At 46.8% G+C, this 26,683-nt stretch overlaps 20 non-coding genes across 20 annotated transcripts; all 20 read right to left on the reverse strand.

Moving 5' to 3' along the window:
• Positions 1 to 893: 893 nt before the first annotated feature.
• On the reverse strand, positions 894 to 1,084 carry LOC142269070 (U2 spliceosomal RNA). Its single transcript, XR_012734625.1, has one exon. It is a non-coding gene; the product is annotated as a U2 spliceosomal RNA (small nuclear RNA).
• Positions 1,085 to 2,201: 1,117 nt separating this feature from the next.
• Positions 2,202 to 2,392, reverse strand: LOC142269072 (U2 spliceosomal RNA). The gene has a single exon (XR_012734626.1). It is a non-coding gene; the product is annotated as a U2 spliceosomal RNA (small nuclear RNA).
• Positions 2,393 to 3,509: 1,117 nt separating this feature from the next.
• Positions 3,510 to 3,700, reverse strand: LOC142269073 (U2 spliceosomal RNA). Its single transcript, XR_012734627.1, has one exon. It is a non-coding gene; the product is annotated as a U2 spliceosomal RNA (small nuclear RNA).
• Positions 3,701 to 4,817: 1,117 nt separating this feature from the next.
• Positions 4,818 to 5,008, reverse strand: LOC142269074 (U2 spliceosomal RNA). The gene has a single exon (XR_012734628.1). It is a non-coding gene; the product is annotated as a U2 spliceosomal RNA (small nuclear RNA).
• A 1,117-nt stretch (positions 5,009 to 6,125) lies between these two features.
• LOC142269075 (U2 spliceosomal RNA) lies at positions 6,126 to 6,316 on the reverse strand. Its single transcript, XR_012734629.1, has one exon. It is a non-coding gene; the product is annotated as a U2 spliceosomal RNA (small nuclear RNA).
• Positions 6,317 to 7,433: 1,117 nt separating this feature from the next.
• On the reverse strand, positions 7,434 to 7,624 carry LOC142269077 (U2 spliceosomal RNA). The gene has a single exon (XR_012734631.1). It is a non-coding gene; the product is annotated as a U2 spliceosomal RNA (small nuclear RNA).
• Positions 7,625 to 8,741: 1,117 nt separating this feature from the next.
• On the reverse strand, positions 8,742 to 8,932 carry LOC142269078 (U2 spliceosomal RNA). Its single transcript, XR_012734632.1, has one exon. It is a non-coding gene; the product is annotated as a U2 spliceosomal RNA (small nuclear RNA).
• A 1,117-nt stretch (positions 8,933 to 10,049) lies between these two features.
• Positions 10,050 to 10,240, reverse strand: LOC142269052 (U2 spliceosomal RNA). Its single transcript, XR_012734610.1, has one exon. It is a non-coding gene; the product is annotated as a U2 spliceosomal RNA (small nuclear RNA).
• Positions 10,241 to 11,357: 1,117 nt separating this feature from the next.
• LOC142269079 (U2 spliceosomal RNA) lies at positions 11,358 to 11,548 on the reverse strand. Its single transcript, XR_012734633.1, has one exon. It is a non-coding gene; the product is annotated as a U2 spliceosomal RNA (small nuclear RNA).
• A 1,117-nt stretch (positions 11,549 to 12,665) lies between these two features.
• LOC142269080 (U2 spliceosomal RNA) lies at positions 12,666 to 12,856 on the reverse strand. Its single transcript, XR_012734634.1, has one exon. It is a non-coding gene; the product is annotated as a U2 spliceosomal RNA (small nuclear RNA).
• Positions 12,857 to 13,973: 1,117 nt separating this feature from the next.
• LOC142269081 (U2 spliceosomal RNA) lies at positions 13,974 to 14,164 on the reverse strand. The gene has a single exon (XR_012734635.1). It is a non-coding gene; the product is annotated as a U2 spliceosomal RNA (small nuclear RNA).
• A 1,117-nt stretch (positions 14,165 to 15,281) lies between these two features.
• On the reverse strand, positions 15,282 to 15,472 carry LOC142269083 (U2 spliceosomal RNA). Its single transcript, XR_012734636.1, has one exon. It is a non-coding gene; the product is annotated as a U2 spliceosomal RNA (small nuclear RNA).
• Positions 15,473 to 16,589: 1,117 nt separating this feature from the next.
• On the reverse strand, positions 16,590 to 16,780 carry LOC142269084 (U2 spliceosomal RNA). The gene has a single exon (XR_012734637.1). It is a non-coding gene; the product is annotated as a U2 spliceosomal RNA (small nuclear RNA).
• A 1,117-nt stretch (positions 16,781 to 17,897) lies between these two features.
• On the reverse strand, positions 17,898 to 18,088 carry LOC142269085 (U2 spliceosomal RNA). Its single transcript, XR_012734638.1, has one exon. It is a non-coding gene; the product is annotated as a U2 spliceosomal RNA (small nuclear RNA).
• Positions 18,089 to 19,205: 1,117 nt separating this feature from the next.
• Positions 19,206 to 19,396, reverse strand: LOC142269086 (U2 spliceosomal RNA). Its single transcript, XR_012734639.1, has one exon. It is a non-coding gene; the product is annotated as a U2 spliceosomal RNA (small nuclear RNA).
• A 1,118-nt stretch (positions 19,397 to 20,514) lies between these two features.
• On the reverse strand, positions 20,515 to 20,705 carry LOC142269087 (U2 spliceosomal RNA). The gene has a single exon (XR_012734640.1). It is a non-coding gene; the product is annotated as a U2 spliceosomal RNA (small nuclear RNA).
• A 1,117-nt stretch (positions 20,706 to 21,822) lies between these two features.
• On the reverse strand, positions 21,823 to 22,013 carry LOC142269089 (U2 spliceosomal RNA). The gene has a single exon (XR_012734642.1). It is a non-coding gene; the product is annotated as a U2 spliceosomal RNA (small nuclear RNA).
• A 1,117-nt stretch (positions 22,014 to 23,130) lies between these two features.
• On the reverse strand, positions 23,131 to 23,321 carry LOC142269090 (U2 spliceosomal RNA). The gene has a single exon (XR_012734643.1). It is a non-coding gene; the product is annotated as a U2 spliceosomal RNA (small nuclear RNA).
• Positions 23,322 to 24,438: 1,117 nt separating this feature from the next.
• On the reverse strand, positions 24,439 to 24,629 carry LOC142269057 (U2 spliceosomal RNA). Its single transcript, XR_012734615.1, has one exon. It is a non-coding gene; the product is annotated as a U2 spliceosomal RNA (small nuclear RNA).
• Positions 24,630 to 25,747: 1,118 nt separating this feature from the next.
• LOC142269091 (U2 spliceosomal RNA) lies at positions 25,748 to 25,938 on the reverse strand. The gene has a single exon (XR_012734644.1). It is a non-coding gene; the product is annotated as a U2 spliceosomal RNA (small nuclear RNA).
• Positions 25,939 to 26,683: the final 745 nt, after the last annotated feature.

The following is a 26,683-nucleotide window of genomic DNA, read 5'->3' on the forward strand; positions in this document are numbered from 1 at the left end:
AACTCCCCTCCCCCTTGCAGTCTTTCCAATTCACGATACAAAAAGACGGACAGGACAGGTTGCCTGACTTTCCGTCACTGCCACCCTTTGCCATCCTTACCCGTAGAAAGCCCTTTCATCATCCCCAAACCCTAATCTTTTCCCTTTCCTTCCCAGCCCCCAAACCCTGCCCTCTGTACCTTTCTCACCACCCGCTTCCCTTCTCCTGTCATCCCCCTACCACCCGGGAAAAAAAGAGATTGCCCCCTCCTTCCACTAGCCCACCCTCCCACCCAAAGAACAACTTCTTCTGCGCAGCTTGTTTTCTAGGCAGCAGCGCTATTGTGATGTCATCGGGGGGCATTGTGACAAGCCGCCAGTGTTCCGTCTCTTCATGTTGTGCACTGTTCAAACCGAAAATACATCAACAGGCAGGCTACAGAAAAGCTTACTAACAAAGGTTAGAGAGGGGCTTTCTCAGAGGGCTTTTTACAGTTTGTCTATTCCCAATTAGCCGGTTTAGTATACTTAATGAAAGTACTAATTCTTTCATAGGCCGCCCATTCTTAGTATTTGACGTTCAGGTAACAACAGGTAACTTTATTTGGAGTGGAAGCAGAGAGATAACACCAGATGCCAATTGTAGATCCTCTCACACCTGTGGTCACTGCAGCATCTGACTCCACTTTGTCCAAAAGGGATCTATTCCATTCAATTACACATGATCTAGATTAGACTGACAACAAGATACTGCACGGGACATAGCAGAGTTGGTGAAGTTGAGTGGTGATGAGTTTGCTATTTGGATGAATAAAGCAAGTAAAAAGTGTGTTAGATAAAAATTCATTTCAATTCGCTAATCGGGCTAATATGAATCAGGTGAATCGAGTTCTGCTTTTGGAAACTGGGTTAAGAAGGGGTGCACCGTTCCTGGAGGTACTGCAATACCAGGTCAATGCGTGGAGTGGACAGAGCAAGCTCTTTTTCCATCTCCCTGTTCTAAAAATCCATTTAATATATGGTCCCCAGATAGGGGACGTATCAGATATTAAACTGATAAGAACAGATACTACACTTGATCTTAGCCAAAAGGCCGAGAAGCGATAACCAGAATTGGTTTGGGCCTCGAGTGGCACCCTGGCCTATGCCGGACACATCTTAGGGAGAGAGAGCGAGAGGGAGACAAACCCACGCCTACACAAGACATTTTGTCACCCAAGCCAACCCTTGAAAAGGCTGCTTTGCAGAGCAAAAACAAGAAGAATGGTGCGTTTTGCAGCCGCCGCCCACTGCAATGAATCTGAATAACTCCTCCTTTAGGGCGCAAGCAACTCCCCTCCCCCTTGCAGTCTTTCCAATTCACGATACAAAAAGACGGACAGGACAGGTTGCCTGACTTTCCGTCACTGCCACCCTTTGCCATCCTTACCCGTAGAAAGCCCTTTCATCATCCCCAAACCCTAATCTTTTCCCTTTCCTTCCCAGCCCCCAAACCCTGCCCTCTGTACCTTTCTCACCACCCGCTTCCCTTCTCCTGTCATCCCCCTACCACCCGGGAAAAAAAGAGATTGCCCCCTCCTTCCACTAGCCCACCCTCCCACCCAAAGAACAACTTCTTCTGCGCAGCTTGTTTTCTAGGCAGCAGCGCTATTGTGATGTCATCGGGGGGCATTGTGACAAGCCGCCAGTGTTCCGTCTCTTCATGTTGTGCACTGTTCAAACCGAAAATACATCAACAGGCAGGCTACAGAAAAGCTTACTAACAAAGGTTAGAGAGGGGCTTTCTCAGAGGGCTTTTTACAGTTTGTCTATTCCCAATTAGCCGGTTTAGTATACTTAATGAAAGTACTAATTCTTTCATAGGCCGCCCATTCTTAGTATTTGACGTTCAGGTAACAACAGGTAACTTTATTTGGAGTGGAAGCAGAGAGATAACACCAGATGCCAATTGTAGATCCTCTCACACCTGTGGTCACTGCAGCATCTGACTCCACTTTGTCCAAAAGGGATCTATTCCATTCAATTACACATGATCTAGATTAGACTGACAACAAGATACTGCACGGGACATAGCAGAGTTGGTGAAGTTGAGTGGTGATGAGTTTGCTATTTGGATGAATAAAGCAAGTAAAAAGTGTGTTAGATAAAAATTCATTTCAATTCGCTAATCGGGCTAATATGAATCAGGTGAATCGAGTTCTGCTTTTGGAAACTGGGTTAAGAAGGGGTGCACCGTTCCTGGAGGTACTGCAATACCAGGTCAATGCGTGGAGTGGACAGAGCAAGCTCTTTTTCCATCTCCCTGTTCTAAAAATCCATTTAATATATGGTCCCCAGATAGGGGACGTATCAGATATTAAACTGATAAGAACAGATACTACACTTGATCTTAGCCAAAAGGCCGAGAAGCGATAACCAGAATTGGTTTGGGCCTCGAGTGGCACCCTGGCCTATGCCGGACACATCTTAGGGAGAGAGAGCGAGAGGGAGACAAACCCACGCCTACACAAGACATTTTGTCACCCAAGCCAACCCTTGAAAAGGCTGCTTTGCAGAGCAAAAACAAGAAGAATGGTGCGTTTTGCAGCCGCCGCCCACTGCAATGAATCTGAATAACTCCTCCTTTAGGGCGCAAGCAACTCCCCTCCCCCTTGCAGTCTTTCCAATTCACGATACAAAAAGACGGACAGGACAGGTTGCCTGACTTTCCGTCACTGCCACCCTTTGCCATCCTTACCCGTAGAAAGCCCTTTCATCATCCCCAAACCCTAATCTTTTCCCTTTCCTTCCCAGCCCCCAAACCCTGCCCTCTGTACCTTTCTCACCACCCGCTTCCCTTCTCCTGTCATCCCCCTACCACCCGGGAAAAAAAGAGATTGCCCCCTCCTTCCACTAGCCCACCCTCCCACCCAAAGAACAACTTCTTCTGCGCAGCTTGTTTTCTAGGCAGCAGCGCTATTGTGATGTCATCGGGGGGCATTGTGACAAGCCGCCAGTGTTCCGTCTCTTCATGTTGTGCACTGTTCAAACCGAAAATACATCAACAGGCAGGCTACAGAAAAGCTTACTAACAAAGGTTAGAGAGGGGCTTTCTCAGAGGGCTTTTTACAGTTTGTCTATTCCCAATTAGCCGGTTTAGTATACTTAATGAAAGTACTAATTCTTTCATAGGCCGCCCATTCTTAGTATTTGACGTTCAGGTAACAACAGGTAACTTTATTTGGAGTGGAAGCAGAGAGATAACACCAGATGCCAATTGTAGATCCTCTCACACCTGTGGTCACTGCAGCATCTGACTCCACTTTGTCCAAAAGGGATCTATTCCATTCAATTACACATGATCTAGATTAGACTGACAACAAGATACTGCACGGGACATAGCAGAGTTGGTGAAGTTGAGTGGTGATGAGTTTGCTATTTGGATGAATAAAGCAAGTAAAAAGTGTGTTAGATAAAAATTCATTTCAATTCGCTAATCGGGCTAATATGAATCAGGTGAATCGAGTTCTGCTTTTGGAAACTGGGTTAAGAAGGGGTGCACCGTTCCTGGAGGTACTGCAATACCAGGTCAATGCGTGGAGTGGACAGAGCAAGCTCTTTTTCCATCTCCCTGTTCTAAAAATCCATTTAATATATGGTCCCCAGATAGGGGACGTATCAGATATTAAACTGATAAGAACAGATACTACACTTGATCTTAGCCAAAAGGCCGAGAAGCGATAACCAGAATTGGTTTGGGCCTCGAGTGGCACCCTGGCCTATGCCGGACACATCTTAGGGAGAGAGAGCGAGAGGGAGACAAACCCACGCCTACACAAGACATTTTGTCACCCAAGCCAACCCTTGAAAAGGCTGCTTTGCAGAGCAAAAACAAGAAGAATGGTGCGTTTTGCAGCCGCCGCCCACTGCAATGAATCTGAATAACTCCTCCTTTAGGGCGCAAGCAACTCCCCTCCCCCTTGCAGTCTTTCCAATTCACGATACAAAAAGACGGACAGGACAGGTTGCCTGACTTTCCGTCACTGCCACCCTTTGCCATCCTTACCCGTAGAAAGCCCTTTCATCATCCCCAAACCCTAATCTTTTCCCTTTCCTTCCCAGCCCCCAAACCCTGCCCTCTGTACCTTTCTCACCACCCGCTTCCCTTCTCCTGTCATCCCCCTACCACCCGGGAAAAAAAGAGATTGCCCCCTCCTTCCACTAGCCCACCCTCCCACCCAAAGAACAACTTCTTCTGCGCAGCTTGTTTTCTAGGCAGCAGCGCTATTGTGATGTCATCGGGGGGCATTGTGACAAGCCGCCAGTGTTCCGTCTCTTCATGTTGTGCACTGTTCAAACCGAAAATACATCAACAGGCAGGCTACAGAAAAGCTTACTAACAAAGGTTAGAGAGGGGCTTTCTCAGAGGGCTTTTTACAGTTTGTCTATTCCCAATTAGCCGGTTTAGTATACTTAATGAAAGTACTAATTCTTTCATAGGCCGCCCATTCTTAGTATTTGACGTTCAGGTAACAACAGGTAACTTTATTTGGAGTGGAAGCAGAGAGATAACACCAGATGCCAATTGTAGATCCTCTCACACCTGTGGTCACTGCAGCATCTGACTCCACTTTGTCCAAAAGGGATCTATTCCATTCAATTACACATGATCTAGATTAGACTGACAACAAGATACTGCACGGGACATAGCAGAGTTGGTGAAGTTGAGTGGTGATGAGTTTGCTATTTGGATGAATAAAGCAAGTAAAAAGTGTGTTAGATAAAAATTCATTTCAATTCGCTAATCGGGCTAATATGAATCAGGTGAATCGAGTTCTGCTTTTGGAAACTGGGTTAAGAAGGGGTGCACCGTTCCTGGAGGTACTGCAATACCAGGTCAATGCGTGGAGTGGACAGAGCAAGCTCTTTTTCCATCTCCCTGTTCTAAAAATCCATTTAATATATGGTCCCCAGATAGGGGACGTATCAGATATTAAACTGATAAGAACAGATACTACACTTGATCTTAGCCAAAAGGCCGAGAAGCGATAACCAGAATTGGTTTGGGCCTCGAGTGGCACCCTGGCCTATGCCGGACACATCTTAGGGAGAGAGAGCGAGAGGGAGACAAACCCACGCCTACACAAGACATTTTGTCACCCAAGCCAACCCTTGAAAAGGCTGCTTTGCAGAGCAAAAACAAGAAGAATGGTGCGTTTTGCAGCCGCCGCCCACTGCAATGAATCTGAATAACTCCTCCTTTAGGGCGCAAGCAACTCCCCTCCCCCTTGCAGTCTTTCCAATTCACGATACAAAAAGACGGACAGGACAGGTTGCCTGACTTTCCGTCACTGCCACCCTTTGCCATCCTTACCCGTAGAAAGCCCTTTCATCATCCCCAAACCCTAATCTTTTCCCTTTCCTTCCCAGCCCCCAAACCCTGCCCTCTGTACCTTTCTCACCACCCGCTTCCCTTCTCCTGTCATCCCCCTACCACCCGGGAAAAAAAGAGATTGCCCCCTCCTTCCACTAGCCCACCCTCCCACCCAAAGAACAACTTCTTCTGCGCAGCTTGTTTTCTAGGCAGCAGCGCTATTGTGATGTCATCGGGGGGCATTGTGACAAGCCGCCAGTGTTCCGTCTCTTCATGTTGTGCACTGTTCAAACCGAAAATACATCAACAGGCAGGCTACAGAAAAGCTTACTAACAAAGGTTAGAGAGGGGCTTTCTCAGAGGGCTTTTTACAGTTTGTCTATTCCCAATTAGCCGGTTTAGTATACTTAATGAAAGTACTAATTCTTTCATAGGCCGCCCATTCTTAGTATTTGACGTTCAGGTAACAACAGGTAACTTTATTTGGAGTGGAAGCAGAGAGATAACACCAGATGCCAATTGTAGATCCTCTCACACCTGTGGTCACTGCAGCATCTGACTCCACTTTGTCCAAAAGGGATCTATTCCATTCAATTACACATGATCTAGATTAGACTGACAACAAGATACTGCACGGGACATAGCAGAGTTGGTGAAGTTGAGTGGTGATGAGTTTGCTATTTGGATGAATAAAGCAAGTAAAAAGTGTGTTAGATAAAAATTCATTTCAATTCGCTAATCGGGCTAATATGAATCAGGTGAATCGAGTTCTGCTTTTGGAAACTGGGTTAAGAAGGGGTGCACCGTTCCTGGAGGTACTGCAATACCAGGTCAATGCGTGGAGTGGACAGAGCAAGCTCTTTTTCCATCTCCCTGTTCTAAAAATCCATTTAATATATGGTCCCCAGATAGGGGACGTATCAGATATTAAACTGATAAGAACAGATACTACACTTGATCTTAGCCAAAAGGCCGAGAAGCGATAACCAGAATTGGTTTGGGCCTCGAGTGGCACCCTGGCCTATGCCGGACACATCTTAGGGAGAGAGAGCGAGAGGGAGACAAACCCACGCCTACACAAGACATTTTGTCACCCAAGCCAACCCTTGAAAAGGCTGCTTTGCAGAGCAAAAACAAGAAGAATGGTGCGTTTTGCAGCCGCCGCCCACTGCAATGAATCTGAATAACTCCTCCTTTAGGGCGCAAGCAACTCCCCTCCCCCTTGCAGTCTTTCCAATTCACGATACAAAAAGACGGACAGGACAGGTTGCCTGACTTTCCGTCACTGCCACCCTTTGCCATCCTTACCCGTAGAAAGCCCTTTCATCATCCCCAAACCCTAATCTTTTCCCTTTCCTTCCCAGCCCCCAAACCCTGCCCTCTGTACCTTTCTCACCACCCGCTTCCCTTCTCCTGTCATCCCCCTACCACCCGGGAAAAAAAGAGATTGCCCCCTCCTTCCACTAGCCCACCCTCCCACCCAAAGAACAACTTCTTCTGCGCAGCTTGTTTTCTAGGCAGCAGCGCTATTGTGATGTCATCGGGGGGCATTGTGACAAGCCGCCAGTGTTCCGTCTCTTCATGTTGTGCACTGTTCAAACCGAAAATACATCAACAGGCAGGCTACAGAAAAGCTTACTAACAAAGGTTAGAGAGGGGCTTTCTCAGAGGGCTTTTTACAGTTTGTCTATTCCCAATTAGCCGGTTTAGTATACTTAATGAAAGTACTAATTCTTTCATAGGCCGCCCATTCTTAGTATTTGACGTTCAGGTAACAACAGGTAACTTTATTTGGAGTGGAAGCAGAGAGATAACACCAGATGCCAATTGTAGATCCTCTCACACCTGTGGTCACTGCAGCATCTGACTCCACTTTGTCCAAAAGGGATCTATTCCATTCAATTACACATGATCTAGATTAGACTGACAACAAGATACTGCACGGGACATAGCAGAGTTGGTGAAGTTGAGTGGTGATGAGTTTGCTATTTGGATGAATAAAGCAAGTAAAAAGTGTGTTAGATAAAAATTCATTTCAATTCGCTAATCGGGCTAATATGAATCAGGTGAATCGAGTTCTGCTTTTGGAAACTGGGTTAAGAAGGGGTGCACCGTTCCTGGAGGTACTGCAATACCAGGTCAATGCGTGGAGTGGACAGAGCAAGCTCTTTTTCCATCTCCCTGTTCTAAAAATCCATTTAATATATGGTCCCCAGATAGGGGACGTATCAGATATTAAACTGATAAGAACAGATACTACACTTGATCTTAGCCAAAAGGCCGAGAAGCGATAACCAGAATTGGTTTGGGCCTCGAGTGGCACCCTGGCCTATGCCGGACACATCTTAGGGAGAGAGAGCGAGAGGGAGACAAACCCACGCCTACACAAGACATTTTGTCACCCAAGCCAACCCTTGAAAAGGCTGCTTTGCAGAGCAAAAACAAGAAGAATGGTGCGTTTTGCAGCCGCCGCCCACTGCAATGAATCTGAATAACTCCTCCTTTAGGGCGCAAGCAACTCCCCTCCCCCTTGCAGTCTTTCCAATTCACGATACAAAAAGACGGACAGGACAGGTTGCCTGACTTTCCGTCACTGCCACCCTTTGCCATCCTTACCCGTAGAAAGCCCTTTCATCATCCCCAAACCCTAATCTTTTCCCTTTCCTTCCCAGCCCCCAAACCCTGCCCTCTGTACCTTTCTCACCACCCGCTTCCCTTCTCCTGTCATCCCCCTACCACCCGGGAAAAAAAGAGATTGCCCCCTCCTTCCACTAGCCCACCCTCCCACCCAAAGAACAACTTCTTCTGCGCAGCTTGTTTTCTAGGCAGCAGCGCTATTGTGATGTCATCGGGGGGCATTGTGACAAGCCGCCAGTGTTCCGTCTCTTCATGTTGTGCACTGTTCAAACCGAAAATACATCAACAGGCAGGCTACAGAAAAGCTTACTAACAAAGGTTAGAGAGGGGCTTTCTCAGAGGGCTTTTTACAGTTTGTCTATTCCCAATTAGCCGGTTTAGTATACTTAATGAAAGTACTAATTCTTTCATAGGCCGCCCATTCTTAGTATTTGACGTTCAGGTAACAACAGGTAACTTTATTTGGAGTGGAAGCAGAGAGATAACACCAGATGCCAATTGTAGATCCTCTCACACCTGTGGTCACTGCAGCATCTGACTCCACTTTGTCCAAAAGGGATCTATTCCATTCAATTACACATGATCTAGATTAGACTGACAACAAGATACTGCACGGGACATAGCAGAGTTGGTGAAGTTGAGTGGTGATGAGTTTGCTATTTGGATGAATAAAGCAAGTAAAAAGTGTGTTAGATAAAAATTCATTTCAATTCGCTAATCGGGCTAATATGAATCAGGTGAATCGAGTTCTGCTTTTGGAAACTGGGTTAAGAAGGGGTGCACCGTTCCTGGAGGTACTGCAATACCAGGTCAATGCGTGGAGTGGACAGAGCAAGCTCTTTTTCCATCTCCCTGTTCTAAAAATCCATTTAATATATGGTCCCCAGATAGGGGACGTATCAGATATTAAACTGATAAGAACAGATACTACACTTGATCTTAGCCAAAAGGCCGAGAAGCGATAACCAGAATTGGTTTGGGCCTCGAGTGGCACCCTGGCCTATGCCGGACACATCTTAGGGAGAGAGAGCGAGAGGGAGACAAACCCACGCCTACACAAGACATTTTGTCACCCAAGCCAACCCTTGAAAAGGCTGCTTTGCAGAGCAAAAACAAGAAGAATGGTGCGTTTTGCAGCCGCCGCCCACTGCAATGAATCTGAATAACTCCTCCTTTAGGGCGCAAGCAACTCCCCTCCCCCTTGCAGTCTTTCCAATTCACGATACAAAAAGACGGACAGGACAGGTTGCCTGACTTTCCGTCACTGCCACCCTTTGCCATCCTTACCCGTAGAAAGCCCTTTCATCATCCCCAAACCCTAATCTTTTCCCTTTCCTTCCCAGCCCCCAAACCCTGCCCTCTGTACCTTTCTCACCACCCGCTTCCCTTCTCCTGTCATCCCCCTACCACCCGGGAAAAAAAGAGATTGCCCCCTCCTTCCACTAGCCCACCCTCCCACCCAAAGAACAACTTCTTCTGCGCAGCTTGTTTTCTAGGCAGCAGCGCTATTGTGATGTCATCGGGGGGCATTGTGACAAGCCGCCAGTGTTCCGTCTCTTCATGTTGTGCACTGTTCAAACCGAAAATACATCAACAGGCAGGCTACAGAAAAGCTTACTAACAAAGGTTAGAGAGGGGCTTTCTCAGAGGGCTTTTTACAGTTTGTCTATTCCCAATTAGCCGGTTTAGTATACTTAATGAAAGTACTAATTCTTTCATAGGCCGCCCATTCTTAGTATTTGACGTTCAGGTAACAACAGGTAACTTTATTTGGAGTGGAAGCAGAGAGATAACACCAGATGCCAATTGTAGATCCTCTCACACCTGTGGTCACTGCAGCATCTGACTCCACTTTGTCCAAAAGGGATCTATTCCATTCAATTACACATGATCTAGATTAGACTGACAACAAGATACTGCACGGGACATAGCAGAGTTGGTGAAGTTGAGTGGTGATGAGTTTGCTATTTGGATGAATAAAGCAAGTAAAAAGTGTGTTAGATAAAAATTCATTTCAATTCGCTAATCGGGCTAATATGAATCAGGTGAATCGAGTTCTGCTTTTGGAAACTGGGTTAAGAAGGGGTGCACCGTTCCTGGAGGTACTGCAATACCAGGTCAATGCGTGGAGTGGACAGAGCAAGCTCTTTTTCCATCTCCCTGTTCGAAAAATCCATTTAATATATGGTCCCCAGATAGGGGACGTATCAGATATTAAACTGATAAGAACAGATACTACACTTGATCTTAGCCAAAAGGCCGAGAAGCGATAACCAGAATTGGTTTGGGCCTCGAGTGGCACCCTGGCCTATGCCGGACACATCTTAGGGAGAGAGAGCGAGAGGGAGACAAACCCACGCCTACACAAGACATTTTGTCACCCAAGCCAACCCTTGAAAAGGCTGCTTTGCAGAGCAAAAACAAGAAGAATGGTGCGTTTTGCAGCCGCCGCCCACTGCAATGAATCTGAATAACTCCTCCTTTAGGGCGCAAGCAACTCCCCTCCCCCTTGCAGTCTTTCCAATTCACGATACAAAAAGACGGACAGGACAGGTTGCCTGACTTTCCGTCACTGCCACCCTTTGCCATCCTTACCCGTAGAAAGCCCTTTCATCATCCCCAAACCCTAATCTTTTCCCTTTCCTTCCCAGCCCCCAAACCCTGCCCTCTGTACCTTTCTCACCACCCGCTTCCCTTCTCCTGTCATCCCCCTACCACCCGGGAAAAAAAGAGATTGCCCCCTCCTTCCACTAGCCCACCCTCCCACCCAAAGAACAACTTCTTCTGCGCAGCTTGTTTTCTAGGCAGCAGCGCTATTGTGATGTCATCGGGGGGCATTGTGACAAGCCGCCAGTGTTCCGTCTCTTCATGTTGTGCACTGTTCAAACCGAAAATACATCAACAGGCAGGCTACAGAAAAGCTTACTAACAAAGGTTAGAGAGGGGCTTTCTCAGAGGGCTTTTTACAGTTTGTCTATTCCCAATTAGCCGGTTTAGTATACTTAATGAAAGTACTAATTCTTTCATAGGCCGCCCATTCTTAGTATTTGACGTTCAGGTAACAACAGGTAACTTTATTTGGAGTGGAAGCAGAGAGATAACACCAGATGCCAATTGTAGATCCTCTCACACCTGTGGTCACTGCAGCATCTGACTCCACTTTGGCCAAAAGGGATCTATTCCATTCAATTACACATGATCTAGATTAGACTGACAACAAGATACTGCACGGGACATAGCAGAGTTGGTGAAGTTGAGTGGTGATGAGTTTGCTATTTGGATGAATAAAGCAAGTAAAAAGTGTGTTAGATAAAAATTCATTTCAATTCGCTAATCGGGCTAATATGAATCAGGTGAATCGAGTTCTGCTTTTGGAAACTGGGTTAAGAAGGGGTGCACCGTTCCTGGAGGTACTGCAATACCAGGTCAATGCGTGGAGTGGACAGAGCAAGCTCTTTTTCCATCTCCCTGTTCTAAAAATCCATTTAATATATGGTCCCCAGATAGGGGACGTATCAGATATTAAACTGATAAGAACAGATACTACACTTGATCTTAGCCAAAAGGCCGAGAAGCGATAACCAGAATTGGTTTGGGCCTCGAGTGGCACCCTGGCCTATGCCGGACACATCTTAGGGAGAGAGAGCGAGAGGGAGACAAACCCACGCCTACACAAGACATTTTGTCACCCAAGCCAACCCTTGAAAAGGCTGCTTTGCAGAGCAAAAACAAGAAGAATGGTGCGTTTTGCAGCCGCCGCCCACTGCAATGAATCTGAATAACTCCTCCTTTAGGGCGCAAGCAACTCCCCTCCCCCTTGCAGTCTTTCCAATTCACGATACAAAAAGACGGACAGGACAGGTTGCCTGACTTTCCGTCACTGCCACCCTTTGCCATCCTTACCCGTAGAAAGCCCTTTCATCATCCCCAAACCCTAATCTTTTCCCTTTCCTTCCCAGCCCCCAAACCCTGCCCTCTGTACCTTTCTCACCACCCGCTTCCCTTCTCCTGTCATCCCCCTACCACCCGGGAAAAAAAGAGATTGCCCCCTCCTTCCACTAGCCCACCCTCCCACCCAAAGAACAACTTCTTCTGCGCAGCTTGTTTTCTAGGCAGCAGCGCTATTGTGATGTCATCGGGGGGCATTGTGACAAGCCGCCAGTGTTCCGTCTCTTCATGTTGTGCACTGTTCAAACCGAAAATACATCAACAGGCAGGCTACAGAAAAGCTTACTAACAAAGGTTAGAGAGGGGCTTTCTCAGAGGGCTTTTTACAGTTTGTCTATTCCCAATTAGCCGGTTTAGTATACTTAATGAAAGTACTAATTCTTTCATAGGCCGCCCATTCTTAGTATTTGACGTTCAGGTAACAACAGGTAACTTTATTTGGAGTGGAAGCAGAGAGATAACACCAGATGCCAATTGTAGATCCTCTCACACCTGTGGTCACTGCAGCATCTGACTCCACTTTGTCCAAAAGGGATCTATTCCATTCAATTACACATGATCTAGATTAGACTGACAACAAGATACTGCACGGGACATAGCAGAGTTGGTGAAGTTGAGTGGTGATGAGTTTGCTATTTGGATGAATAAAGCAAGTAAAAAGTGTGTTAGATAAAAATTCATTTCAATTCGCTAATCGGGCTAATATGAATCAGGTGAATCGAGTTCTGCTTTTGGAAACTGGGTTAAGAAGGGGTGCACCGTTCCTGGAGGTACTGCAATACCAGGTCAATGCGTGGAGTGGACAGAGCAAGCTCTTTTTCCATCTCCCTGTTCTAAAAATCCATTTAATATATGGTCCCCAGATAGGGGACGTATCAGATATTAAACTGATAAGAACAGATACTACACTTGATCTTAGCCAAAAGGCCGAGAAGCGATAACCAGAATTGGTTTGGGCCTCGAGTGGCACCCTGGCCTATGCCGGACACATCTTAGGGAGAGAGAGCGAGAGGGAGACAAACCCACGCCTACACAAGACATTTTGTCACCCAAGCCAACCCTTGAAAAGGCTGCTTTGCAGAGCAAAAACAAGAAGAATGGTGCGTTTTGCAGCCGCCGCCCACTGCAATGAATCTGAATAACTCCTCCTTTAGGGCGCAAGCAACTCCCCTCCCCCTTGCAGTCTTTCCAATTCACGATACAAAAAGACGGACAGGACAGGTTGCCTGACTTTCCGTCACTGCCACCCTTTGCCATCCTTACCCGTAGAAAGCCCTTTCATCATCCCCAAACCCTAATCTTTTCCCTTTCCTTCCCAGCCCCCAAACCCTGCCCTCTGTACCTTTCTCACCACCCGCTTCCCTTCTCCTGTCATCCCCCTACCACCCGGGAAAAAAAGAGATTGCCCCCTCCTTCCACTAGCCCACCCTCCCACCCAAAGAACAACTTCTTCTGCGCAGCTTGTTTTCTAGGCAGCAGCGCTATTGTGATGTCATCGGGGGGCATTGTGACAAGCCGCCAGTGTTCCGTCTCTTCATGTTGTGCACTGTTCAAACCGAAAATACATCAACAGGCAGGCTACAGAAAAGCTTACTAACAAAGGTTAGAGAGGGGCTTTCTCAGAGGGCTTTTTACAGTTTGTCTATTCCCAATTAGCCGGTTTAGTATACTTAATGAAAGTACTAATTCTTTCATAGGCCGCCCATTCTTAGTATTTGACGTTCAGGTAACAACAGGTAACTTTATTTGGAGTGGAAGCAGAGAGATAACACCAGATGCCAATTGTAGATCCTCTCACACCTGTGGTCACTGCAGCATCTGACTCCACTTTGTCCAAAAGGGATCTATTCCATTCAATTACACATGATCTAGATTAGACTGACAACAAGATACTGCACGGGACATAGCAGAGTTGGTGAAGTTGAGTGGTGATGAGTTTGCTATTTGGATGAATAAAGCAAGTAAAAAGTGTGTTAGATAAAAATTCATTTCAATTCGCTAATCGGGCTAATATGAATCAGGTGAATCGAGTTCTGCTTTTGGAAACTGGGTTAAGAAGGGGTGCACCGTTCCTGGAGGTACTGCAATACCAGGTCAATGCGTGGAGTGGACAGAGCAAGCTCTTTTTCCATCTCCCTGTTCTAAAAATCCATTTAATATATGGTCCCCAGATAGGGGACGTATCAGATATTAAACTGATAAGAACAGATACTACACTTGATCTTAGCCAAAAGGCCGAGAAGCGATAACCAGAATTGGTTTGGGCCTCGAGTGGCACCCTGGCCTATGCCGGACACATCTTAGGGAGAGAGAGCGAGAGGGAGACAAACCCACGCCTACACAAGACATTTTGTCACCCAAGCCAACCCTTGAAAAGGCTGCTTTGCAGAGCAAAAACAAGAAGAATGGTGCGTTTTGCAGCCGCCGCCCACTGCAATGAATCTGAATAACTCCTCCTTTAGGGCGCAAGCAACTCCCCTCCCCCTTGCAGTCTTTCCAATTCACGATACAAAAAGACGGACAGGACAGGTTGCCTGACTTTCCGTCACTGCCACCCTTTGCCATCCTTACCCGTAGAAAGCCCTTTCATCATCCCCAAACCCTAATCTTTTCCCTTTCCTTCCCAGCCCCCAAACCCTGCCCTCTGTACCTTTCTCACCACCCGCTTCCCTTCTCCTGTCATCCCCCTACCACCCGGGAAAAAAAGAGATTGCCCCCTCCTTCCACTAGCCCACCCTCCCACCCAAAGAACAACTTCTTCTGCGCAGCTTGTTTTCTAGGCAGCAGCGCTATTGTGATGTCATCGGGGGGCATTGTGACAAGCCGCCAGTGTTCCGTCTCTTCATGTTGTGCACTGTTCAAACCGAAAATACATCAACAGGCAGGCTACAGAAAAGCTTACTAACAAAGGTTAGAGAGGGGCTTTCTCAGAGGGCTTTTTACAGTTTGTCTATTCCCAATTAGCCGGTTTAGTATACTTAATGAAAGTACTAATTCTTTCATAGGCCGCCCATTCTTAGTATTTGACGTTCAGGTAACAACAGGTAACTTTATTTGGAGTGGAAGCAAAGAGATAACACCAGATGCCAATTGTAGATCCTCTCACACCTGTGGTCACTGCAGCATCTGACTCCACTTTGTCCAAAAGGGATCTATTCCATTCAATTACACATGATCTAGATTAGACTGACAACAAGATACTGCACGGGACATAGCAGAGTTGGTGAAGTTGAGTGGTGATGAGTTTGCTATTTGGATGAATAAAGCAAGTAAAAAGTGTGTTAGATAAAAATTCATTTCAATTCGCTAATCGGGCTAATATGAATCAGGTGAATCGAGTTCTGCTTTTGGAAACTGGGTTAAGAAGGGGTGCACCGTTCCTGGAGGTACTGCAATACCAGGTCAATGCGTGGAGTGGACAGAGCAAGCTCTTTTTCCATCTCCCTGTTCTAAAAATCCATTTAATATATGGTCCCCAGATAGGGGACGTATCAGATATTAAACTGATAAGAACAGATACTACACTTGATCTTAGCCAAAAGGCCGAGAAGCGATAACCAGAATTGGTTTGGGCCTCGAGTGGCACCCTGGCCTATGCCGGACACATCTTAGGGAGAGAGAGCGAGAGGGAGACAAACCCACGCCTACACAAGACATTTTGTCACCCAAGCCAACCCTTGAAAAGGCTGCTTTGCAGAGCAAAAACAAGAAGAATGGTGCGTTTTGCAGCCGCCGCCCACTGCAATGAATCTGAATAACTCCTCCTTTAGGGCGCAAGCAACTCCCCTCCCCCTTGCAGTCTTTCCAATTCACGATACAAAAAGACGGACAGGACAGGTTGCCTGACTTTCCGTCACTGCCACCCTTTGCCATCCTTACCCGTAGAAAGCCCTTTCATCATCCCCAAACCCTAATCTTTTCCCTTTCCTTCCCAGCCCCCAAACCCTGCCCTCTGTACCTTTCTCACCACCCGCTTCCCTTCTCCTGTCATCCCCCTACCACCCGGGAAAAAAAGAGATTGCCCCCTCCTTCCACTAGCCCACCCTCCCACCCAAAGAACAACTTCTTCTGCGCAGCTTGTTTTCTAGGCAGCAGCGCTATTGTGATGTCATCGGGGGGCATTGTGACAAGCCGCCAGTGTTCCGTCTCTTCATGTTGTGCACTGTTCAAACCGAAAATACATCAACAGGCAGGCTACAGAAAAGCTTACTAACAAAGGTTAGAGAGGGGCTTTCTCAGAGGGCTTTTTACAGTTTGTCTATTCCCAATTAGCCGGTTTAGTATACTTAATGAAAGTACTAATTCTTTCATAGGCCGCCCATTCTTAGTATTTGACGTTCAGGTAACAACAGGTAACTTTATTTGGAGTGGAAGCAGAGAGATAACACCCGATGCCAATTGTAGATCCTCTCACACCTGTGGTCACTGCAGCATCTGACTCCACTTTGTCCAAAAGGGATCTATTCCATTCAATTACACATGATCTAGATTAGACTGACAACAAGATACTGCACGGGACATAGCAGAGTTGGTGAAGTTGAGTGGTGATGAGTTTGCTATTTGGATGAATAAAGCAAGTAAAAAGTGTGTTAGATAAAAATTCATTTCAATTCGCTAATCGGGCTAATATGAATCAGGTGAATCGAGTTCTGCTTTTGGAAACTGGGTTAAGAAGGGGTGCACCGTTCCTGGAGGTACTGCAATACCAGGTCAATGCGTGGAGTGGACAGAGCAAGCTCTTTTTCCATCTCCCTGTTCTAAAAATCCATTTAATATATGGTCCCCAGATAGGGGACGTATCAGATATTAAACTGATAAGAACAGATACTACACTTGATCTTAGCCAAAAGGCCGAGAAGCGATAACCAGAATTGGTTTGGGCCTCGAGTGGCACCCTGGCCTATGCCGGACACATCTTAGGGAGAGAGAGCGAGAGGGAGACAAACCCACGCCTACACAAGACATTTTGTCACCCAAGCCAACCCTTGAAAAGGCTGCTTTGCAGAGCAAAAACAAGAAGAATGGTGCGTTTTGCAGCCGCCGCCCACTGCAATGAATCTGAATAACTCCTCCTTTAGGGCGCAAGCAACTCCCCTCCCCCTTGCAGTCTTTCCAATTCACGATACAAAAAGACGGACAGGACAGGTTGCCTGACTTTCCGTCACTGCCACCCTTTGCCATCCTTACCCGTAGAAAGCCCTTTCATCATCCCCAAACCCTAATCTTTTCCCTTTCCTTCCCAGCCCCCAAACCCTGCCCTCTGTACCTTTCTCACCACCCGCTTCCCTTCTCCTGTCATCCCCCTACCACCCGGGAAAAAAAGAGATTGCCCCCTCCTTCCACTAGCCCACCCTCCCACCCAAAGAACAACTTCTTCTGCGCAGCTTGTTTTCTAGGCAGCAGCGCTATTGTGATGTCATCGGGGGGCATTGTGACAAGCCGCCAGTGTTCCGTCTCTTCATGTTGTGCACTGTTCAAACCGAAAATACATCAACAGGCAGGCTACAGAAAAGCTTACTAACAAAGGTTAGAGAGGGGCTTTCTCAGAGGGCTTTTTACAGTTTGTCTATTCCCAATTAGCCGGTTTAGTATACTTAATGAAAGTACTAATTCTTTCATAGGCCGCCCATTCTTAGTATTTGACGTTCAGGTAACAACAGGTAACTTTATTTGGAGTGGAAGCAGAGAGATAACACCAGATGCCAATTGTAGATCCTCTCACACCTGTGGTCACTGCAGCATCTGACTCCACTTTGTCCAAAAGGGATCTATTCCATTCAATTACACATGATCTAGATTAGACTGACAACAAGATACTGCACGGGACATAGCAGAGTTGGTGAAGTTGAGTGGTGATGAGTTTGCTATTTGGATGAATAAAGCAAGTAAAAAGTGTGTTAGATAAAAATTCATTTCAATTCGCTAATCGGGCTAATATGAATCAGGTGAATCGAGTTCTGCTTTTGGAAACTGGGTTAAGAAGGGGTGCACCGTTCCTGGAGGTACTGCAATACCAGGTCAATGCGTGGAGTGGACAGAGCAAGCTCTTTTTCCATCTCCCTGTTCTAAAAATCCATTTAATATATGGTCCCCAGATAGGGGACGTATCAGATATTAAACTGATAAGAACAGATACTACACTTGATCTTAGCCAAAAGGCCGAGAAGCGATAACCAGAATTGGTTTGGGCCTCGAGTGGCACCCTGGCCTATGCCGGACACATCTTAGGGAGAGAGAGCGAGAGGGAGACAAACCCACGCCTACACAAGACATTTTGTCACCCAAGCCAACCCTTGAAAAGGCTGCTTTGCAGAGCAAAAACAAGAAGAATGGTGCGTTTTGCAGCCGCCGCCCACTGCAATGAATCTGAATAACTCCTCCTTTAGGGCGCAAGCAACTCCCCTCCCCCTTGCAGTCTTTCCAATTCACGATACAAAAAGACGGACAGGACAGGTTGCCTGACTTTCCGTCACTGCCACCCTTTGCCATCCTTACCCGTAGAAAGCCCTTTCATCATCCCCAAACCCTAATCTTTTCCCTTTCCTTCCCAGCCCCCAAACCCTGCCCTCTGTACCTTTCTCACCACCCGCTTCCCTTCTCCTGTCATCCCCCTACCACCCGGGAAAAAAAGAGATTGCCCCCTCCTTCCACTAGCCCACCCTCCCACCCAAAGAACAACTTCTTCTGCGCAGCTTGTTTTCTAGGCAGCAGCGCTATTGTGATGTCATCGGGGGGCATTGTGACAAGCCGCCAGTGTTCCGTCTCTTCATGTTGTGCACTGTTCAAACCGAAAATACATCAACAGGCAGGCTACAGAAAAGCTTACTAACAAAGGTTAGAGAGGGGCTTTCTCAGAGGGCTTTTTACAGTTTGTCTATTCCCAATTAGCCGGTTTAGTATACTTAATGAAAGTACTAATTCTTTCATAGGCCGCCCATTCTTAGTATTTGACGTTCAGGTAACAACAGGTAACTTTATTTGGAGTGGAAGCAGAGAGATAACACCAGATGCCAATTGTAGATCCTCTCACACCTGTGGTCACTGCAGCATCTGACTCCACTTTGTCCAAAAGGGATCTATTCCATTCAATTACACATGATCTAGATTAGACTGACAACAAGATACTGCACGGGACATAGCAGAGTTGGTGAAGTTGAGTGGTGATGAGTTTGCTATTTGGATGAATAAAGCAAGTAAAAAGTGTGTTAGATAAAAATTCATTTCAATTCGCTAATCGGGCTAATATGAATCAGGTGAATCGAGTTCTGCTTTTGGAAACTGGGTTAAGAAGGGGTGCACCGTTCCTGGAGGTACTGCAATACCAGGTCAATGCGTGGAGTGGACAGAGCAAGCTCTTTTTCCATCTCCCTGTTCTAAAAATCCATTTAATATATGGTCCCCAGATAGGGGACGTATCAGATATTAAACTGATAAGAACAGATACTACACTTGATCTTAGCCAAAAGGCCGAGAAGCGATAACCAGAATTGGTTTGGGCCTCGAGTGGCACCCTGGCCTATGCCGGACACATCTTAGGGAGAGAGAGCGAGAGGGAGACAAACCCACGCCTACACAAGACATTTTGTCAACCCAAGCCAACCCTTGAAAAGGCTGCTTTGCAGAGCAAAAACAAGAAGAATGGTGCGTTTTGCAGCCGCCGCCCACTGCAATGAATCTGAATAACTCCTCCTTTAGGGCGCAAGCAACTCCCCTCCCCCTTGCAGTCTTTCCAATTCACGATACAAAAAGACGGACAGGACAGGTTGCCTGACTTTCCGTCACTGCCACCCTTTGCCATCCTTACCCGTAGAAAGCCCTTTCATCATCCCCAAACCCTAATCTTTTCCCTTTCCTTCCCAGCCCCCAAACCCTGCCCTCTGTACCTTTCTCACCACCCGCTTCCCTTCTCCTGTCATCCCCCTACCACCCGGGAAAAAAAGAGATTGCCCCCTCCTTCCACTAGCCCACCCTCCCACCCAAAGAACAACTTCTTCTGTGCAGCTTGTTTTCTAGGCAGCAGCGCTATTGTGATGTCATCGGGGGGCATTGTGACAAGCCGCCAGTGTTCCGTCTCTTCATGTTGTGCACTGTTCAAACCGAAAATACATCAACAGGCAGGCTACAGAAAAGCTTACTAACAAAGGTTAGAGAGGGGCTTTCTCAGAGGGCTTTTTACAGTTTGTCTATTCCCAATTAGCCGGTTTAGTATACTTAATGAAAGTACTAATTCTTTCATAGGCCGCCCATTCTTAGTATTTGACGTTCAGGTAACAACAGGTAACTTTATTTGGAGTGGAAGCAGAGAGATAACACCAGATGCCAATTGTAGATCCTTTCACACCTGTGGTCACTGCAGCATCTGACTCCACTTTGTCCAAAAGGGATCTATTCCATTCAATTACACATGATCTAGATTAGACTGACAACAAGATACTGCACGGGACATAGCAGAGTTGGTGAAGTTGAGTGGTGATGAGTTTGCTATTTGGATGAATAAAGCAAGTAAAAAGTGTGTTAGATAAAAATTCATTTCAATTCGCTAATCGGGCTAATATGAATCAGGTGAATCGAGTTCTGCTTTTGGAAACTGGGTTAAGAAGGGGTGCACCGTTCCTGGAGGTACTGCAATACCAGGTCAATGCGTGGAGTGGACAGAGCAAGCTCTTTTTCCATCTCCCTGTTCTAAAAATCCATTTAATATATGGTCCCCAGATAGGGGACGTATCAGATATTAAACTGATAAGAACAGATACTACACTTGATCTTAGCCAAAAGGCCGAGAAGCGATAACCAGAATTGGTTTGGGCCTCGAGTGGCACCCTGGCCTATGCCGGACACATCTTAGGGAGAGAGAGCGAGAGGGAGACAAACCCACGCCTACACAAGACATTTTGTCACCCAAGCCAACCCTTGAAAAGGCTGCTTTGCAGAGCAAAAACAAGAAGAATGGTGCGTTTTGCAGCCGCCGCCCACTGCAATGAATCTGAATAACTCCTCCTTTAGGGCGCAAGCAACTCCCCTCCCCCTTGCAGTCTTTCCAATTCACGATACAAAAAGACGGACAGGACAGGTTGCCTGACTTTCCGTCACTGCCACCCTTTGCCATCCTTACCCGTAGAAAGCCCTTTCATCATCCCCAAACCCTAATCTTTTCCCTTTCCTTCCCAGCCCCCAAACCCTGCCCTCTGTACCTTTCTCACCACCCGCTTCCCTTCTCCTGTCATCCCCCTACCACCCGGGAAAAAAAGAGATTGCCCCCTCCTTCCACTAGCCCACCCTCCCACCCAAAGAACAACTTCTTCTGCGCAGCTTGTTTTCTAGGCAGCAGCGCTATTGTGATGTCATCGGGGGGCATTGTGACAAGCCGCCAGTGTTCCGTCTCTTCATGTTGTGCACTGTTCAAACCGAAAATACATCAACAGGCAGGCTACAGAAAAGCTTACTAACAAAGGTTAGAGAGGGGCTTTCTCAGAGGGCTTTTTACAGTTTGTCTATTCCCAATTAGCCGGTTTAGTATACTTAATGAAAGTACTAATTCTTTCATAGGCCGCCCATTCTTAGTATTTGACGTTCAGGTAACAACAGGTAACTTTATTTGGAGTGGAAGCAGAGAGATAACACCCGATGCCAATTGTAGATCCTCTCACACCTGTGGTCACTGCAGCATCTGACTCCACTTTGTCCAAAAGGGATCTATTCCATTCAATTACACATGATCTAGATTAGACTGACAACAAGATACTGCACGGGACATAGCAGAGTTGGTGAAGTTGAGTGGTGATGAGTTTGCTATTTGGATGAATAAAGCAAGTAAAAAGTGTGTTAGATAAAAATTCATTTCAATTCGCTAATCGGGCTAATATGAATCAGGTGAATCGAGTTCTGCTTTTGGAAACTGGGTTAAGAAGGGGTGCACCGTTCCTGGAGGTACTGCAATACCAGGTCAATGCGTGGAGTGGACAGAGCAAGCTCTTTTTCCATCTCCCTGTTCTAAAAATCCATTTAATATATGGTCCCCAGATAGGGGACGTATCAGATATTAAACTGATAAGAACAGATACTACACTTGATCTTAGCCAAAAGGCCGAGAAGCGATAACCAGAATTGGTTTGGGCCTCGAGTGGCACCCTGGCCTATGCCGGACACATCTTAGGGAGAGAGAGCGAGAGGGAGACAAACCCACGCCTACACAAGACATTTTGTCACCCAAGCCAACCCTTGAAAAGGCTGCTTTGCAGAGCAAAAACAAGAAGAATGGTGCGTTTTGCAGCCGCCGCCCACTGCAATGAATCTGAATAACTCCTCCTTTAGGGCGCAAGCAACTCCCCTCCCCCTTGCAGTCTTTCCAATTCACGATACAAAAAGACGGACAGGACAGGTTGCCTGACTTTCCGTCACTGCCACCCTTTGCCATCCTTACCCGTAGAAAGCCCTTTCATCATCCCCAAACCCTAATCTTTTCCCTTTCCTTCCCAGCCCCCAAACCCTGCCCTCTGTACCTTTCTCACCACCCGCTTCCCTTCTCCTGTCATCCCCCTACCACCCGGGAAAAAAAGAGATTGCCCCCTCCTTCCACTAGCCCACCCTCCCACCCAAAGAACAACTTCTTCTGCGCAGCTTGTTTTCTAGGCAGCAGCGCTATTGTGATGTCATCGGGGGGCATTGTGACAAGCCGCCAGTGTTCCGTCTCTTCATGTTGTGCACTGTTCAAACCGAAAATACATCAACAGGCAGGCTACAGAAAAGCTTACTAACAAAGGTTAGAGAGGGGCTTTCTCAGAGGGCTTTTTACAGTTTGTCTATTCCCAATTAGCCGGTTTAGTATACTTAATGAAAGTACTAATTCTTTCATAGGCCGCCCATTCTTAGTATTTGACGTTCAGGTAACAACAGGTAACTTTATTTGGAGTGGAAGCAGAGAGATAACACCAGATGCCAATTGTAGATCCTCTCACACCTGTGGTCACTGCAGCATCTGACTCCACTTTGTCCAAAAGGGATCTATTCCATTCAATTACACATGATCTAGATTAGACTGACAACAAGATACTGCACGGGACATAGCAGAGTTGGTGAAGTTGAGTGGTGATGAGTTTGCTATTTGGATGAATAAAGCAAGTAAAAAGTGTGTTAGATAAAAATTCATTTCAATTCGCTAATCGGGCTAATATGAATCAGGTGAATCGAGTTCTGCTTTTGGAAACTGGGTTAAGAAGGGGTGCACCGTTCCTGGAGGTACTGCAATACCAGGTCAATGCGTGGAGTGGACAGAGCAAGCTCTTTTTCCATCTCCCTGTTCTAAAAATCCATTTAATATATGGTCCCCAGATAGGGGACGTATCAGATATTAAACTGATAAGAACAGATACTACACTTGATCTTAGCCAAAAGGCCGAGAAGCGATAACCAGAATTGGTTTGGGCCTCGAGTGGCACCCTGGCCTATGCCGGACACATCTTAGGGAGAGAGAGCGAGAGGGAGACAAACCCACGCCTACACAAGACATTTTGTCACCCAAGCCAACCCTTGAAAAGGCTGCTTTGCAGAGCAAAAACAAGAAGAATGGTGCGTTTTGCAGCCGCCGCCCACTGCAATGAATCTGAATAACTCCTCCTTTAGGGCGCAAGCAACTCCCCTCCCCCTTGCAGTCTTTCCAATTCACGATACAAAAAGACGGACAGGACAGGTTGCCTGACTTTCCGTCACTGCCACCCTTTGCCATCCTTACCCGTAGAAAGCCCTTTCATCATCCCCAAACCCTAATCTTTTCCCTTTCCTTCCCAGCCCCCAAACCCTGCCCTCTGTACCTTTCTCACCACCCGCTTCCCTTCTCCTGTCATCCCCCTACCACCCGGGAAAAAAAGAGATTGCCCCCTCCTTCCACTAGCCCACCCTCCCACCCAAAGAACAACTTCTTCTGCGCAGCTTGTTTTCTAGGCAGCAGCGCTATTGTGATGTCATCGGGGGGCATTGTGACAAGCCGCCAGTGTTCCGTCTCTTCATGTTGTGCACTGTTCAAACCGAAAATACATCAACAGGCAGGCTACAGAAAAGCTTACTAACAAAGGTTAGAGAGGGGCTTTCTCAGAGGGCTTTTTACAGTTTGTCTATTCCCAATTAGCCGGTTTAGTATACTTAATGAAAGTACTAATTCTTTCATAGGCCGCCCATTCTTAGTATTTGACGTTCAGGTAACAACAGGTAACTTTATTTGGAGTGGAAGCAGAGAGATAACACCAGATGCCAATTGTAGATCCTCTCACACCTGTGGTCACTGCAGCATCTGACTCCACTTTGTCCAAAAGGGATCTATTCCATTCAATTACACATGATCTAGATTAGACTGACAACAAGATACTGCACGGGACATAGCAGAGTTGGTGAAGTTGAGTGGTGATGAGTTTGCTATTTGGATGAATAAAGCAAGTAAAAAGTGTGTTAGATAAAAATTCATTTCAATTCGCTAATCGGGCTAATATGAATCAGGTGAATCGAGTTCTGCTTTTGGAAACTGGGTTAAGAAGGGGTGCACCGTTCCTGGAGGTACTGCAATACCAGGTCAATGCGTGGAGTGGACAGAGCAAGCTCTTTTTCCATCTCCCTGTTCTAAAAATCCATTTAATATATGGTCCCCAGATAGGGGACGTATCAGATATTAAACTGATAAGAACAGATACTACACTTGATCTTAGACAAAAGGCCGAGAAGCGATAACCAGAATTGGTTTGGGCCTCGAGTGGCACCCTGGCCTATGCCGGACACATCTTAGGGAGAGAGAGCGAGAGGGAGACAAACCCACGCCTACACAAGACATTTTGTCAACCCAAGCCAACCCTTGAAAAGGCTGCTTTGCAGAGCAAAAACAAGAAGAATGGTGCGTTTTGCAGCCGCCGCCCACTGCAATGAATCTGAATAACTCCTCCTTTAGGGCGCAAGCAACTCCCCTCCCCCTTGCAGTCTTTCCAATTCACGATACAAAAAGACGGACAGGACAGGTTGCCTGACTTTCCGTCACTGCCACCCTTTGCCATCCTTACCCGTAGAAAGCCCTTTCATCATCCCCAAACCCTAATCTTTTCCCTTTCCTTCCCAGCCCCCAAACCCTGCCCTCTGTACCTTTCTCACCACCCGCTTCCCTTCTCCTGTCATCCCCCTACCACCCGGGAAAAAAAGAGATTGCCCCCTCCTTCCACTAGCCCACCCTCCCACCCAAAGAACAACTTCTTCTGTGCAGCTTGTTTTCTAGGCAGCAGCGCTATTGTGATGTCATCGGGGGGCATTGTGACAAGCCGCCAGTGTTCCGTCTCTTCATGTTGTGCACTGTTCAAACCGAAAATACATCAACAGGCAGGCTACAGAAAAGCTTACTAACAAAGGTTAGAGAGGGGCTTTCTCAGAGGGCTTTTTACAGTTTGTCTATTCCCAATTAGCCGGTTTAGTATACTTAATGAAAGTACTAATTCTTTCATAGGCCGCCCATTCTTAGTATTTGACGTTCAGGTAACAACAGGTAACTTTATTTGGAGTGGAAGCAGAGAGATAACACCAGATGCCAATTGTAGATCCTTTCACACCTGTGGTCACTGCAGCATCTGACTCCACTTTGTCCAAAAGGGATCTATTCCATTCAATTACACATGATCTAGATTAGACTGACAACAAGATACTGCACGGGACATAGCAGAGTTGGTGAAGTTGAGTGGTGATGAGTTTGCTATTTGGATGAATAAAGCAAGTAAAAAGTGTGTTAGATAAAAATTCATTTCAATTCGCTAATCGGGCTAATATGAATCAGGTGAATCGAGTTCTGCTTTTGGAAACTGGGTTAAGAAGGGGTGCACCGTTCCTGGAGGTACTGCAATACCAGGTCAATGCGTGGAGTGGACAGAGCAAGCTCTTTTTCCATCTCCCTGTTCTAAAAATCCATTTAATATATGGTCCCCAGATAGGGGACGTATCAGATATTAAACTGATAAGAACAGATACTACACTTGATCTTAGCCAAAAGGCCGAGAAGCGATAACCAGAATTGGTTTGGGCCTCGAGTGGCACCCTGGCCTATGCCGGACACATCTTAGGGAGAGAGAGCGAGAGGGAGACAAACCCACGCCTACACAAGACATTTTGTCACCCAAGCCAACCCTTGAAAAGGCTGCTTTGCAGAGCAAAAACAAGAAGAATGGTGCGTTTTGCAGCCGCCGCCCACTGCAATGAATCTGAATAACTCCTCCTTTAGGGCGCAAGCAACTCCCCTCCCCCTTGCAGTCTTTCCAATTCACGATACAAAAAGACGGACAGGACAGGTTGCCTGACTTTCCGTCACTGCCACCCTTTGCCATCCTTACCCGTAGAAAGCCCTTTCATCATCCCCAAACCCTAATCTTTTCCCTTTCCTTCCCAGCCCCCAAACCCTGCCCTCTGTACCTTTCTCACCACCCGCTTCCCTTCTCCTGTCATCCCCCTACCACCCGGGAAAAAAAGAGATTGCCCCCTCCTTCCACTAGCCCACCCTCCCACCCAAAGAACAACTTCTTCTGCGCAGCTTGTTTTCTAGGCAGCAGCGCTATTGTGATGTCATCGGGGGGCATTGTGACAAGCCGCCAGTGTTCCGTCTCTTCATGTTGTGCACTGTTCAAACCGAAAATACATCAACAGGCAGGCTACAGAAAAGCTTACTAACAAAGGTTAGAGAGGGGCTTTCTCAGAGGGCTTTTTACAGTTTGTCTATTCCCAATTAGCCGGTTTAGTATACTTAATGAAAGTACT

This window comes from Anomaloglossus baeobatrachus, unplaced genomic scaffold (genome assembly GCF_048569485.1).
Source record: "Anomaloglossus baeobatrachus isolate aAnoBae1 unplaced genomic scaffold, aAnoBae1.hap1 Scaffold_3137, whole genome shotgun sequence".
Classification (NCBI taxonomy): Eukaryota; Metazoa; Chordata; class Amphibia; order Anura; family Aromobatidae; genus Anomaloglossus; species Anomaloglossus baeobatrachus.